At 37.6% G+C, this 16,442-nt stretch overlaps 1 long non-coding RNA gene across 1 annotated transcript; it reads left to right on the top strand.

Moving 5' to 3' along the window:
- The first annotated feature begins 494 nt into the window (after positions 1-494).
- Positions 495-14,590, top strand: LOC116490366. Its single transcript, XR_004253359.1, has 5 exons — positions 495-1,192; positions 1,424-1,633; positions 7,358-7,486; positions 13,383-13,512; positions 14,487-14,590. It is a non-coding gene; the product is annotated as an uncharacterized LOC116490366 (long non-coding RNA).
- The last annotated feature ends 1,852 nt before the right edge of the window (positions 14,591-16,442 follow it).

The following is a 16,442-nucleotide window of genomic DNA, read 5'->3' as shown; positions in this document are numbered from 1 at the left end:
GACTGTGAGGGAATGGTATGTTTGGACCTGATCTTACTCCATTCATCCGAATCATGTTAGCACGAGCATGAACACCACTCAGCAGTGCTCAATGTTGTTTGAACTATTTCAGGCCTTGAAGTTGCAGATAAATGCACCATGAGTTGTTAAACTAACCTTTAGGGAAGCTTCACTGCAAAATATTCCAAAAATATATTGGAGGTGGGAGCAGAATATATGAAGTCTATTCCTCAAGGGGAGATTTTTGGAAGGTCACAGAGAATTCTCAACCTTCGTTAATGGTATTTGAAGTTTCTTCTTGGTATTCAAAGGCAATTAGTTATAATTTTGATGCAGTTCAGATATGAAAAACTGCATTTTTTTTTTCCTCAACACTTCTACAATATACAGTCAGGGTAGAGGTTACACAATTTTTTTCCAGAATGCATGTGCTGATGTACATATACAGTCATGCTTCTTGAACCTCTGCACTTAAACATAAATTCAATAATTTTCATCCTTCTTTTACACTTTAGATTTAAAGCATTAGGAGAGATTTATTAAATTTCTCAATCTGAGCTGTCTTGGTTGTTAAAGTGGAACAGTCTTGACAGAAAAGCAGTATATCATGAGCCTGCTCTACAAACAGGGACAAAACATTTAATAAACCTCTCCTAACACTTTGAATTATATGCAATTGCAGATGTTACTGGATTCTATTTGGTGTTACCTGCACCTCAGTTTTTGCATTAAAAAATAAGTGAACAAAAACCTGGCCTAGCTTTTTAGTGATGCCCTAGATTTAAGCCACAGGAATGGAATGACAACAGAGAGTTTGCTCCTGTTCTTTTTATGTTTTTCTTGAGAAATTGGATGGAGTCAAATTATGACAGTATTTTCTTAAAGTGTAACTTTTATTCAGTTTGCTCATTTTGCCTGGCCAGTTGTACAAGCGATGGTAATCAGTAGTTACAAGAAATTCAAACATCACATTTAAGTAAGATAAAACAGAGTTGTGAGTAACATATTTCTATGCATATTTGTAGCTGATGAGGCTACATCTCCCAGCATACAACTCTTCGTTTTCCCTTTAGTGAGACATCAAGATTGGGTACAGATGACTGGGACCTGTAGTCACTGGAAACATTGGCTCCACAGTTGAGGAGCCAGTAACAAGAATTGTTGTGAAACTCCTTCAGCACTGCATCATCAGGTATGCCTGGGTTATTAAGAAGAATCACTTTTCATTGTTGGGAACAAGGAATTTTGATTAGCTTAAGAAAGCATATTTAAAATGACATGCTGCTCCAATGTGTGTTTTAAAGAATATTTTTCTGCTTCAAAACAGCTTTTAAAAACTATTTAGATGGATGTTTCTCCCCAAAATATTTTAAAATATCTAAATAATACATATTATCCGACTATGTACACTTGATTACTGCAGGCAGGAAGATGATTTTGTCCAATGTATTCCCTCAAACTGCCACCTGAGAAAAATTTCACGCTTTGATCAAGGTTCTCCATGACATCATTTCTTAAAAACCAGAGCAGAGCACTGCAGTTGCTACTGGGACCACGTGGCAACGTAACTGCCTTTTGGGATCCGTTTCCATTGTACTGGGCGTATTCTGTATGAAGCTGCCATAGTCTGCAGGTTGGTACTGCCACTGTTCCTTTTAATTCTTTTAGTTTTAATGCCAGTTAGAGTTCTGGTTAAACTTTTTGTATTACAAAAACATGAGTTATCAGAAGTTTTTATGTTCTTTAGAGAGGGGACAGCTAGTGCAAATATTTATTGTTGTGTTTCATGATTTCAATTTCTTGATCCCCCAAGTGAAAAAGCTGCACTTTTTTTAGTGTCTCTTATTGTGGTTTGCCCAACAGGTTGGGAAAAGCAGAGTGCCTTATTTTTTCAGCTTCCCTTATTTATCTTCACTCTTTCTCCTTCTGCCTGCCATGAATGTTTGGCAAAGATGGGAAATAACATATCTGAAGTTACTTCGCAGCCTATACAGCCGGTAGACTGTCAATGTATGTTTTATTTGGAATAGGTTTTGTGTCACTTAGTAATACTCATTTAAATAACAGACGTGTAGTCAAGCTGTTGTCCAGGCTGCCTTGAAACAGTGGCAGGAGGCAGGCACCTTCAGACAGTTTTGCTGCTGTGCTTACCCTGGTGTTTGCAGCCAGCTGAGCGAGCTGCCTGCTGGAGGTGACTTTTCCTCTCCTGCAGTTTCTCTGACTACAGAAGAAGCTGAGATGACAACCTAGACTGAGTGCTTAACTTTCAGATGGCTCAAATGAATTAATTAGCCATGGTGCTCGGAGGTGATCTAATACAAATCTTCATACTAATGTACTTAGCCTGTAATACTGCAATCTTGAACTTGCCAGATTTTTGTACTTGGCTTGTGAAGTACCCATGCCCTGCCCCATCTCTTCTCCACTGGGCGCTACCTATTTTTAGAATCCAAAAGCCAGCTGGACGACTACGCTGCAGGCTTTGCATCTTCTGAGAACTATTGCTGCAACACCCTGGTGTGATGACATCTGTAGGTATCTGTTCAGGCAGCTGTGCCATTGGGAACTCCATAAAATGCCAGTGCTGTAGCTATGATTAATAATCACATGATGTTTAAATCATCAAAAGCGCACACCTAGAGTGTATCCTGTATCCAAACTGAATTTATCTGAAAGATGTCACAAAGACTTTGGACTTTTGAAGAACGTGGTATGCAAAAGTTCTGCATCCTTGAAGTGCAGCAGTTCTGATATAATTTGCTTTCTGCTGGAGTCTTGAGAAGGGCTAAACAAACTGCCACACTTTGCCTGAAGATTCATGCTGTCTTGATAGTTTGTAAAAACAATGTTAAAACAGCAAGGACATTTTGTAAAAACAAATACTAGTACTTTACAATCTACGAAATCATTAAGGCATCACAACGTTGTTTTCTGATTGTAGCTTAACAGAAAAAAAGCAATTCTCAGTGATGAGTTTTATTTTTCTGGTGAGAATTTACTGATGGAAGTAACATGCAGTTCAGAAAAATCAGCAAAAGCAAAGCAGAGTAACTGTCAATAGAAGGAAAACCCTTTAATATAAAAAAATTATATAAAGTTTTATTCTAGAATATTGTTATTGTTTTTGTCCCCCTTTTTCTCCAACTCTTCATATTCTATTTGTAAATTTCTTATTTGTCAGTATTCATTAGGCACCACCTTTACACTGACACTCCAAACACAAATAAAAAAAGCATATTTTAAATCTTTCCTATTTCATTTCAGCCATCAGTCAGTGGCTCCCAGCCAGTAAGGCGGGGAGCCACCAAGTCTTGTTGGACTGTGCTGGCTGGGATTATTGTGCTGGTATGGGATGTGGTTGGGTTTCCCAAACAGAGCTTGGCTATAAAAGGCTTGGGAGCTATGGCCTTGTGCAGGAAACCTCTGCAATAAAGATTTGGTCTTCAAGGTTGTTATTTGGTTGCTCTATAGAACATTTTCCAGATTTAATGCTAGCATTGGTCACTACTGTGGCAGCTGACTAAACACATGAGATTCAGAAGTTCAGTAACACTCCCTCTATTTTCCTTTACTCAGAAGAAAATCTTGCTGGAGATGCCAGACTGACAGCTGTGACTCTGAATCTGTGTCCTTCGTTCTTACAAATTCTCAATGTGCAACGCATTTTCTGTACGTCCTAAATAATGCATTTTTGTTATGCTATGTAAAGGACAGTTTTAAGTGAAGAAACAAGTCATTTAATTAGGGAAGCAAGTTTCATTTTCAGTACAAGCAGCACTGTGCTCTGTTGTCAATAAGAAAGTCATTTTAGAAAAGGATTTTTTTGTATGTGAAATACAGGAAAGGCATCACGTGTCCCAGTTTCTCCCAAAGTCCAAAGCTTACACAAAAGAAGATGACAAAAAATCAGGCAGCTCAGGAGGATAAATGCAGTTAGTCAGGAAGGTTCTTAGAGCAAATCACCTTCGTTACACATGGCTCCTTCTACCTATAGCAAAATATCACTGAAGATCTAGTGGCAAGCAAAGCTTGCTTTTCGTATTAAATAGGGAAATTAGAAAATAATGTCAGTACAGTCTACAAACATTTTAAGAAAATGAAAAATTAGGGAAAAAAACATTTGTATAGGGTTTTATTTTTCCCTCCCATTTCAATCTTAGATGTCTTGGTTGTTAAAATGGAAAAGTCTTAACAGAAAAGCAGTGTGTCATGAGCCTGCTCTACAAACAGGGACAAAACAGATGTGTTTGGTGTCAGAAGAGGTGCTGGCATAGCAGACCAGCATGTGCCAATTCATTTTGTTGCCTGTGCTATCTACCAGATTCATGATTGTATGATGGAAATGGTCTCACTGGGATCATCTGCATTACTCTTCAACGCAGAAACTGTGAAACAACTTGTAGCAACAGTAGTCAAAACCTGAAGTTGATTTTAAGTGTTCTGAAAGCTTGGCCGAATTCACACAACACGACTCTAGCACAGACACCTTTCTCCAGTTCTTTCCTATCTGAAAGGGCTGCACTTCAGTGAATCTTAATCTGTCAGTGGTGAATATTTACAAAGTTTGTGTTCAGTTGCTGAAAGTTTAATTTTCTTTTTTTTTTTTTATTTTTTTTTTTTTTTTTCCAGTAAGACAAGCTATAAAGTACAGAACAATCAGAATATTTTATCAACTTGGCTTCAGACTATTTAATTCAGTGGGTAGTTCTTCTCTTAAAAATGTGAGGGTGTATGTTAGTTGCTGTTTTCATTTGCCATTAGTAGTCCGTGCATGAAGGCCTGTATCTTCACTGAAGTCAGTGACAAAGCTTCCATTGACCTCAGTGTTGCAGGATCAAACCCTTCGTCATTAGCATGTTGTAAAAACGGCTGTTGTCCCAGCCAATTTTAGTGGGCTTGCCTACAATTGTCAGTTGTTTAACCTAAAAATTAGCTTAGCAATCACAGCTGAAAGTGCATGTCAGACTGTTGATGTGGAAGAATACTTCATACTGAGTCATTGGGAATCTTACGATGCTCTTAGACTTTTATAATTATTAACACTCAAGCATAGACTCTGAAAATCAATAAAGATGTGAACTTCCAGATGTGGAGGAGATTCATATTCCATAAACTCCATTTTTTCTGTTACTAGTCCTTTTCTTCTTTCAATAGCCATATCTAGTTGCCCTCTTTGTACAACCAAACACAGCTTGCTTTTTGCTAAATTCATTCATACAAATATGTTCATTCAGTTGTCTCCTTTAACTAGCCTGTTAGCTGAGACACAGCTGAGGAGATCAGGTTTTGTGTATCAATTAGTCACATTAAGCTGGAGATTATTTAAAACCAACATGCCAGAATCAAATGGCCAAGGTCTGGAGATATTGACATCTGAACGTTGCTTAGTATTTTGCAAAATAGGTTTATGTAGTACCAAAGATTCTGGAGAATCCAAGTTTGAAAGGAAAATCTGCTTCTGAAGATGGATTTTGCCACTTTTCCCTTTTTAGCTGACAGCATAACTAAGGTTTAAATTTAGTTTGATTACGTAGATGCTGATGTGGTACAATTGTACAAAGTAAGACACTGTTTCATGTTTGCTGGTATAAGGAACACAATAAAAATGGATGTGAGATCAAAGCTAGATGTGACGATTTTCTTAGGAAAGCAAAACAACTTCTAGTAATTTCAATTTTTAACATTTTTATGTCAACCCCTACCCCTGTCACAGTTTTGTGTTTCTCCAGGGATGGAGCAGAACAAAATATTAGCAAAGCAATGGAGATAATTATTAAAAAAGCACCTCCATGTTGTGCAGTTCAAGCTCAGTTTCAGAAGGAGGAACCTATCAGGGAAGGAAGATCTCATAAGGCAGGATGCATTAGCTTATGTCCTTTTGTAAAAATGTTTCACGTCTACTGCAAATAACGTGGTGCAGTTTCATATCAGAGTGTAACTCAAGACATGAACAGCACTTGAAGTTATCCTGAGTCTCCACCCTAAACAGAATGGTATCCTTTCTTCTTAGGAAATTTCAGTTGGTCCAGTGGACTTGGCGTCCAACTACTTCTTAAGAGATTTGGCAATGGGATTTCTTTTAGGTATTTGAAATAAGTTTGCTTTCTTGCTCGTTGTCATTCATTGTAGTGTATCACCTATGAATTTATTTAGATAAATATCTGTGCTATATTTGTGTGTGTGTAAAGGCCTACAACATATTTTTATAAGCACATTTATTATTATATCTTTGTAGGAATAATCAAAATAATTGGTTTGTAGCTGAAATTTATCATGTCGCATTCTAATTCCTCCCTTGGGTTGTTTTACTCTGTTTTCTGCTCAAAATAAATAGTATAATCCCTTGTAAGAGATGAGATAAGGAAGATGAAAAAAGCTTGCCTTGCAAAGATGAGAAAAACGATGAGGTAAAAAAGGAAAGGATTGGTGATGCTAATTCACGGCAGTCAGCTGAATACTGGATGGGAGTCATTAGCTCACTCTACAGAGGTCACAAGCTTGCCCTTCTATGACACAAATTTCAATTAATATAGACGCTGTCTCAACATGAAAGCAGCAGTCAACATGAGCTGAACCCAACTTAGGTGAGAGGCTCATTACCAATAGCAGTTAGCAAATAGGAATATTCCTGCAAGTGCAAACTGAAAAGCAGAGTGACATACCTTCTGAGCACTGAGCAAACACTTCAATCTGCTACTCATTCTCTAGGTAAAATCTGTGAACACTCAAAGATAGTGGTTGTGGAATGCTTCAAGCTCATCTAGCTGCTACTGAGTAACCCGAAGGAGAAAAAAAAAAAAAAAAAAACAAAAAAAAACACAACAAACAATACCCTGATGCTGCCTTCAAAAATAAAATTTAGGATCTTTTCTGAATGCAAATCTTAGAAGTGTTGAAGTTGATCCAGTGCCTTTCTAGTTAAACTAAAGATTCCCACTAACTTCAGTGAGTCTGGATTGGATTTAAATTTCTTACTTGCTTGGGGAAGCATTAGTACTGTCAAAATGACTTTCATCACTTTAAAATGGATTAACGATGCAGAATCATAGAACAATTTTGGTTGGAAGGGACTTTGGAGGTCATCTAGTCCAACCTCTGGCTCGAAGCAGGTCCTAAATGATGGGGTTGCTGACCTGTTTGTTCATGTGAGTTTAGAATATCTCTGAGGTTGGAAATTCCACCTCTCTGGGCACGTTTCAGTCTTTCCAATCAGAATTTCCTGTGTTTTGATTTGTGTCTATTGTCTCTTTGCTTATCACAAGGTACTCCTGAGAAGAGTCTGGCTCTGTCTTCTCTATATCCTGTCAGGCAGCTGAAGACAGCAACAAAATCTGCCCTTATCTTTCTCTTCTTACAGCTGAACAAAGCCAGCTCTCTAAGTCTGTCTTCGTCATGGTGGCCATCCACTGCACTTTCTCCAGCATGATGAAGAATTACTTACCCAGGAAGGATAGCAGGAGGCTGCTGACATGACTTCTATATTTAGGTTAGTATCTTGCTCATTGCTGTGACATCTAAAATGCTTGTTAACATCATTAAAAAATTCAGCTATGCAAAATAAGATGTTATCATCTTTTGCAACTCTGCCGATCCTCTCTGGGTTGACACCTGTGCTGTCATATACAGAAAACTGACAGATCTGCAACAAAGCACCAGGTTGCTTGCACTGAAGCTTAATGTCAAGTAAAAGTTGAATTCATAAAGTGGAATAGGTGAAACTTTCCTAGCGCCAGCATGTCCTACCCTTCAGTAGATTAAGAAAGCACTGTGCTCTGATTCACTTCTCTGATGTCCAGGGATTTTCTCAGATGAATAACAATGTCAGCTGTTCTATTGTGTAGCTGGAATGGAAGCTATTTACCCACTATATTTTCTTAGCTATTTACCCCCTTAAAATATGTACTATCTATGTAGGACTACTATCTATGATTTTTGCTAACCAAGAGTCCATGGTAGTGTATGCTTCTAGAGCTACACAACAATGTCATTAAAATGCCAGTCACAGGTTTCTGCTAAGAGCCAGGTCAGACTGTGAACAGCTTCTTAGGCCATGCTCACTTTTGGACTTTTTGCCTGATAAATTCTACAGGTTCACATGCTTGATTATGCAATTATTTTCTTGAATTCATTAAAACACTTCACACACACTGAGTTTACAGCCCTAGAGCTGGTCTTCCTTGTAATTTATATTCTGGTAGTAAAAGGTTTAGAAACACAAAAATCTGGATTTTTTTCCTCTGAAAACCCATTGTTGTGGATGAAGATTCTAATATTTTGTGTTTTGCTTTGGGAAGACCAGCAGAGGGTGCCTGAGTTAGAGAGCAAACCCCATTCCCAGATTTGTACTGAAACTGTTGACAATATGAGAGTAAAAAAAGAGAAGTAAATTTTAATTTAGAGCTCTTTTGAAACCAAAGAAAAATACATTAATGAAAATAATGAAAATAAAGGGAAACTAAATCACTAGGTAAATTGCACTATTAAGAGATTGTAAAAAATAAATAAAATAAAATCATAATTTTGATTAGGAAAGGAATTTCAGTTATCTGACCTGTCATTGGCTACTAAAGGACAGGTTCCCTGAAATATCTTTTCATGGGATTCAGGAGACTTTCACAGGTTCTAGCTTTAATGCAGGAAGCTACTCTGTAAGTGACCTCTGTGTAAGGAGATGGAGGACGAGAAAATCTTTCAGTGCAGGATTCAGAGCAGGCTCCTACTTCATGCTCCCTGGTCACCCCAACAACGGAGTTTGTTTCTGTGGGCTGCTCAGGGAGACTAAGCTCTGCAGAATCAGCGTGTTGGACACCATCTTAATTTCCTCTTGCTGTCCCTCATTTAATATTAAACATTCCAAGAGAGAAAGTTTTCAGTAGTTCCCTGCATTAGTAGTCTTTTCAGTACTAGTGCAATACAAGAGCCCAGACAGAAAAATGTCTTTCTAGATTGATTACAACAGATTTAAGTTGAATAAATATTGCTTTATATACCTATGTATATATTTTAAAAATTACAAATGTGGAAAATGGGGCCCAAATCTTTCCATTGACTTTGGTGATGCTGGAACCCAGCCCAGGATGATAGAAACAGAATAGGGATCTACGAATCAGAATATAAATATTGAAGATAATGTCCTCCTCTTCACCAACACAAGAGATTTATCCCACATCAAGAAAAAAAAAAAAAAAAAAAAAAAAAAAGGCTGCTTTTTAAAAAAGAAAAACATGAAATACTTACTTACCCTCACTGGATATGATATATTCATATAACTTGTTATGTTCTAACCTTTAGGAATGTCCTAACCTTTACCTATACCTAGTCCTCCTGGTAAAAGTCATCCATATATTTGTATCTTGACTTCTTCTAATATTGTCTTTGAATAATTGTGAGGAATTGCATAGCAGTAATGTCACACAAACAAAACAGCGTTAGCATTAGATGTAGTTTTGTTCAATTAACGTGAACATGTTCTGTATTTTTAGTATTTACATAAACACAGTCGATTTAGTCACAACTCTTAATGTAAACCAAAGAAAGTACGTTATGAAAAGTAAATGGATAATACAGCTTATGGACTCTGGGTTCCATTACTTTCCTATCATGTTAAACAAATCTTACCTTCGTATAAATGGCACACGTCTTAGAGAAAACATTGGAGTTTTTCTGGATTTCTCGTTTTATTATTTCTCTGGGTAAATGTGCTTTTAAAGTCAATAAACAGGAATAAAATACAGATTAGTGTGGTCTAAAGGAGCAGAACTGATGCAGTTCTCATCTTAAACTTTTGAATAAAATTCACTGTTACGTGAAGAACCGGCATAACATGTCTGCAATACTGAAGTCACGTTCAAATATCCAGTTAGGGCATTGATGGAAACTTTTTAGAAGTAAACGGCCTTTTTAGCCTTTTAATGTAGGTGTCAGTAAAAACACGCCAAGCGCTTAGAAAACAAAAAGCCAGGCTGTTTATAATCCACTTGAAAAGTCATGGATGTGAAATCTGGAAGAAGGACAGGGCCAAGTATAGCTGCAGGCAGCTGGGATCACTGCAGAGTTTTATAGCTTCAAACCAAATGTCACAATGGTGAGAGGGTAGAAAATGCCTCTAGCTTATTATATTGAGAAAGTCCTTCCCAAAGGATGCCACAAAAAGGGAGTGACCAACAACCAAGAGTCATCTACTACTGTCTATAGATGCTTCCTATATTTGTCCTGTCTGCCACTGTGTATATTACAAACTTGTATTTTTCTATGATGATCTGTTGTTGTCAGATGTTTTGTTTGCTACCTGTATTTTTTTCTTGTGGAGGAAGCAATGAGGTATAGGGAGAAGAGAGAAGAAAAGAATGATTTACAGACAGTTTCACCAGTTTAACATAGGGTTTGCGTAAATAAATGGTTGCAAAGACTTGTGTAACCATTTTTGCTATGCCTCTGCTAGGAAGTTGAACAGCCTGTCAACTTTCTGGTCCTGAAGCCTTCAAGCTGGACCTGGTTTGTGTCTGTAGCTGATGCCCCTCAGACATACCACATTGTTTGGGAGTGTGTGTGTGGGCAAACCATACCATGAACGTTGACAACAGTTTAAAAGCATGGATGGTCACGTGCCAGTGCATAACTCTGTGCCTTGGCCCTGTTTGACCTACTGGTATAGATGTAGTTTAGTCTGGCCAAAAACGTGATTTCTGTGGTTTACCTAGTGTTGCTTGGGAACAGGTTGTACTGAACTGTAATGCAGTGGCCAAGAAAGCAGTATCAACAGTTTTAATTATTGTTTTTAAAATAGATAGAAGATACAGCAGTTCATTTTGCCCTGTTTAGAATTGGTTTACATTTGTAGTCTCCAGGTTTTGAACGGGTGCAGGTTCACACACCAAATCTTAACTAAACAGACTGAAATGAAATGGATGGAAGGAATAAGTCAAATTAAGGAGAGATCTGAAGTAAGAAAAGATGGATATTATTATTAATTATTATAATTGAATAATACTCTGGCCAGAGTAGGAAGGCAGGGAGAAGGGTCTATGTGTGAAAAACATGAAGATTGAACAACATGCTAAAAGCTGAAATGAGAAGAGATTAGGGTAGCTAGAAATGCAGAGGCTTAAATGCACAAAGAAACAGAGACCTGAACTCAAGAAACTAATTCTGGTACAGAAAGGAGAGAGCTTGTGCTCTTTGTATGCAGTAGGAAAAAAATAATCCCAGACATACTGAGAGCAGAATTGTACCTCAAATCAGTGTCAGAACAAAATGATTCCTCTCATTTAAAGGGTTTGAATAGATGTCCCTTAGTGTATATTTTTTACATTTTCAGTAAATTTTATTACAAAAGAGAGTGCTTTTTTTTTTTTTTTTAAATAATAACGTACAGTTGAAACAGATATAAGACAGAAACTGTGGAAAATGTGGATGTATCCACTGTCTGACCAGACAGGTTTATGTAAGAAATATTTTCCGCACTCAGTTACATTTACATGGGGCGGTGTCTGCCTTGATGTGCATTTGTTAGTCTCCTCTTACAGCAACACTAAACCTATGGCACAAGTATCATTCCGATACAGATAGCATGGAGTCAAAACTGGCCTTACTCCACTTGCACTCATTTTATCATGGGCTCTCCCTAAAATTTTGTTTTCCTAAACAGAAGAAAGAGCTTTTCTCTGTAGAAGTCGTTTGGTTTGCTCACACTGGAAGAAGAAATACTGGAAAAGGGAATCCAGTGCTACTCTGTATTTTGTTACTCATTTAAATGTTACCATACCTACATAAATAATAGTGAAGCAAGAGCATTTTTCAAATTTATGTTTTACACAGACGCTGAAATAATCTCAGCTAATTGCACTGGAGCTTTATTTACTATAACATGGATCAAAGAAATTGCATCACAGTACTGTGGAAAATATTCACACCCATGCTCACAGTATTATTAACGGGGCTGGCAACAAGTCATCTGAGGCCCCCTTGTGAACAATCAAAGAGGAAGCACTTCACCCATAAACCTGTGAAAAGTTTACTTATTTTATATTGAAGTCTCTTGGCAATGTTGCGTTGTCAGACCTGCTGGAACCTGGTTCATTCAGACTTAACAAAGAAAGTGATTTTAGACCTTAGATAGAAATGAGAGACCAACTAGCTATGGAGGAAAAGCTTGACTGGCAAAAAATTGGCAACGCCTCAAACAACTAACAATGTATATAGCTGTCACACAGAAAGTGTACAGAAAAGGCTCAAGCACAATAACCCATAGGCCCTGCACATCTTTTGTATGCATTTTTTGGCTGTAATTCATGCTTAAAGCAACCAAACTGCTCTTACCTATTACAGTATATTGTATGCTGTGTATACAGGGGAAGCTGTCCCTGTCTGTGGCAGGGGGTTGGAACTAGATGATCTTTAAGGTCCCTTCCCATCCAACCCAAACCATTATATGATTCTAGTATTTGTTGATGACTGGTTCTGCCTTAGTTTTGCCACTTCCAAGTCTATAATCGTGAAGACTGTGATCTACCTATCATGAAACATAGAATCCAGTTAATGAAACTAGTAGAGCACTTGCTCTAAGTGTTTGAACAGAATAGAATGGGGATGCTTAAATCTTCAGAATTCGAGACCACTTTTATTTATGTAATTACATGTGGATTAAAAGACACAAGACCAGGCAGGGTGTATAAAAAATCTTTTTTGTTTGTTTGTTTATTTTCCCCCGTTTAATAAGCCAATCATAATTCAATGGAAATAATTTCTCGTAGTCTTGCTCTGTGATCATGGCAGTGCCTATAGTGTTGGACATACACAGCTGATACATCATAAAACAATTAGAAAGCTCCGCAAGTCTTTTACAGTGAATCTAGAAAAAAATGCAAAGTATCACAGTTATTAACACTTTGGTAGTAGGCCAAAATTATTTCTTTCTGTTTTGGAAATATAACCAACTTCTAACTATGTCTTCTTGTAACTGTAGAACTTGGCTAGATCACCTGAACCTAAGGAAGGTGTATAATTCACTACCGCAAAACTAATTCTTAAAAGTAAACAGCTTAATCAGATTATTGTCACAGGCCTATCTTCAGAAAAATAAATAAATAAAGCATATAATTTACAGATCATGTCCCACTGAGCTCAAAGACATGTAAGTGCATGCATATTGTTTAAAACATAGTTAAGCACTTCACTGAGTAAGGATGGGTTGAGACAGATGCTGAAATGCCTTGCCAACTATGGTTTAAATAATACCCATCCATACCTTCCTATAATGCGATGTTTGCAACGTGAACATCATGTTTTTTTAAGCTATCACAGGAGGATTTATGAGACTGACACGTCGTTTACTCATTTCTTTTGTGCATCTGAAACTTGTATATTTTATGCACTATTTCAAGCTGCTTCATCTCCAGCACTGAAAACGCAACACCCATCTTACTTCAGCTGAAGTTGGTGGGAACCCTGAAGGAAGATGAATGTCTGTCCAAACTTGAAATGGGACAAGGAAACAGATACAAGGATTGGAAGGTCAGTACCTACAGCATGAATAAACCATTTCAGTAACAGTATCAAACATCAAAACCAACATGATAAAATCAGTTTGAAAACAGATGTAAAGTAAGGTGCAAAACAACAATGGATGAGAATGAGGACTTGTCATCCTCCCCAGTATCTAGAGAAAAGCCTATCCAGTCCTACTTGGGTGTGTTGACTTGGCACTATGAAAGAAACCCATATACACCCTGATGATACATTCTGATAGGTCTGATATGCATGTGTTTATAAGCTTATATCTGATAGGTCTACGCATTGCATAAATTTACTCTAAAATAGGATGAATTTATGATGCTATTCCTGAAATTCATTCCACTCACCTTTGGCTTTGGGTTACAATATGGTTATTGGAAATACAACTAAAATATGAAATTATTACAGTTCACATGACTTAGAAGTTCTAATGTGGTGGCCAGATAAACTGTAAGATAAATCTCCACTTAATCTTTTTTTAATGTTGAATTCACATGATTCTGATTTTACTTCTTACTCTTCTTGTTCCTGATGGTTCTAATGCCATAAACATTGTCCCACAGAAAAAGCTATGCACATACTTAAATAAAACCCTACCAAAACAGGTCTAATTGGATTCAGAAAGCTGAAGAGCATTACTAGAGTTCCAGATTTTCAGTCTACTGTCACATTTTTTGTCTCCATTTAGCAGCATGAATAATACTGCACATTTATTATTCATTTATGGAGGTCACCCGAGTTTATATCTTTGCAGTTGCGCACAAGGTCTTCTTAATACTGCATGATTGCAGAATAAATATACAGAAACAGTAATTTAGTTAAACGTATTTCTCTCTTATTGCTTAGGGGACAAAAGGGAACTTATTTTGCTTTTAATTACATCAGGTGCCAATATAATTCGTGTAACTTTCAAGAATAATGCATGTTATCTTGTTATGTTCAGAGTTTAATTGATCTGTTATCTGCTGCCACAGAGTCAACAAAGGGAGCCTCACCAAGGTTCACAACAGTGCATGGAGCAAGACTGTGACCTCTCATACTGGTAACTATTTCCTATTTTGTTTTCGGAGCATTGCACTTCAGCTTCTCTTTGGCTCTTGCACTTCACTACTGCAGTTCAGTACTTTGTATAAATATCAGAACATGTTTACTGGACTCCGAAGTGTCATCTGCATAAATCACTGGATAAAGTGCATTCTGTTGATGTTCGGGTTGACTTTGGTAGATTGACTTTTTAATCCTCAACTAGACTTCTAAAGACTTAGCAGTAATGGCCTCTTCAGAAACTGAAAATTAGTTTTGCACATGGAAACTAAACTCAGTCTTAAAAGGGAAATACTTTTGGTTTTCCTTGGGAACTTAGATGTTGATCAAATCTAAGGGTTTTGTTATGTTGTGATCCTTTAAGAGATGTTTCATTTTGCTTTGGTACTTTGTCAAACAGCTCTTCTCTAAGCAGTTGCTATCTTTGAAGCAACAAAAAGAGTGTATGTTACTGTCAACACTCAACGTTGTGCTTCCAGCATGGAAAGCTAGAGCACTACTGGCCATCGAGGTGAGACTGGAAGCAGGGAGCCCTGGGCTCCCATCAGTCTTTTGCCTGTTGCTTTGGGGGTTAGAAGAAATCATCTCGTAGTCTGGCATGATGCTGATGGCTTACAGCAAACGTGTAAATGCCACAACCTGTGGTAGCTTTGCTGCTTTTTAGGATATCTTTGGGTATCTCACAAGATTTTTTTCGATAGGCTTGGGTGTGTATAATTAGTATAATTTCTTAAGTATCTTTATTTATCATTCAGATAATTCATCTACTAAGATGGGCATATTTAGTTTTTATAAGTTGGCAAACACTGAGAATGGATATCACCTTGTGAAAGACCTTGTAACTTTCTTCAGTGCTCTTCTTCCCATGCTCAGTGTGACACTGAGCAAGCACTTCTTGTCTGTCTTCATAATCTTGGACATAGGCAGTAAAATCTCCACTGATAGTGACTGTGCACGTGTACAAATGCACAAGGTTAACAGGAGAAATCTGTTTTACTCAATTTTGTTGTAAAAATAGGGGTCAAAATATGGTGTTATATCATGAATTCTCAGTGTTCTCCAACTATGGGATGCTGGGACCTCGCGAGCTTCTCCTACGTATTCTGTGTTCAGCCTGAGCCACTGTACACCTGTCCCTTTGGGGATAACTGGGAAAACTCCACTGGGAATATATTGTGCAGGTGCAGTGTGCATCATCTTCCCATTTTATACTTCCCATTCCAGTATGCTGTGACACAAAGCTTCGCAATCCCTTGTGTATCACCTGCACTTACCACAAGGAGAAAAAAGTCCAGAGTATTTTTACCAGAGAATATAAAGATCTGGCAAGTGTAGACAGATGAATTTTGCAATGAGCAAATTTGTTCATGTCCTGATTTTCCACAGAGAAGGAAACAATATATATATATTACTTGTTAGTTATTTCTTTAATTAATTACTTGTTAGTTATTTGTTTCATGTGGCATTAAGGTTCCATTATGCTATGTGTTGCGCTAACACAGAATAAATAGTTCAGTAACAGATGAGAAAGCAGAAATACAAAACAGAGCTGTCATCATGACACACAACTGTCTTTATATAGCAAAGTTCCCTGAGTTACTATGGGTTCTCCTTTTATATCTGCCTGCTGCTGCTGCAAGATTTTGAAGCACAAAGGTTACACGAGTTACAAGCTCTGCACTTATGCACTAGCAAATCTATGGTGAAGAGCAGCAGGTGAGGGTGAGGTACTGTTCTGAAATGCCAGTTTCTGGCACTTGTGGCTGTCCCACACGACTCGATTCAGAGCCCAGTGTCTAAAACCAAGGTTTGAAGTGTTGGGCAAAGCGTTTGCCTCCTGTCAGCACAGGGGGGAGGCTCGGCTAAGAGGAGGATTGCTGAACAGA

This window comes from Aythya fuligula, chromosome 5 (genome assembly GCF_009819795.1).
Source record: "Aythya fuligula isolate bAytFul2 chromosome 5, bAytFul2.pri, whole genome shotgun sequence".
Taxonomy (NCBI): Eukaryota; Metazoa; Chordata; class Aves; order Anseriformes; family Anatidae; genus Aythya; species Aythya fuligula.
The sequence above is the reverse complement of the archived record's forward strand: the minus strand, read 5'-3'. Positions and strand labels throughout refer to the sequence as shown.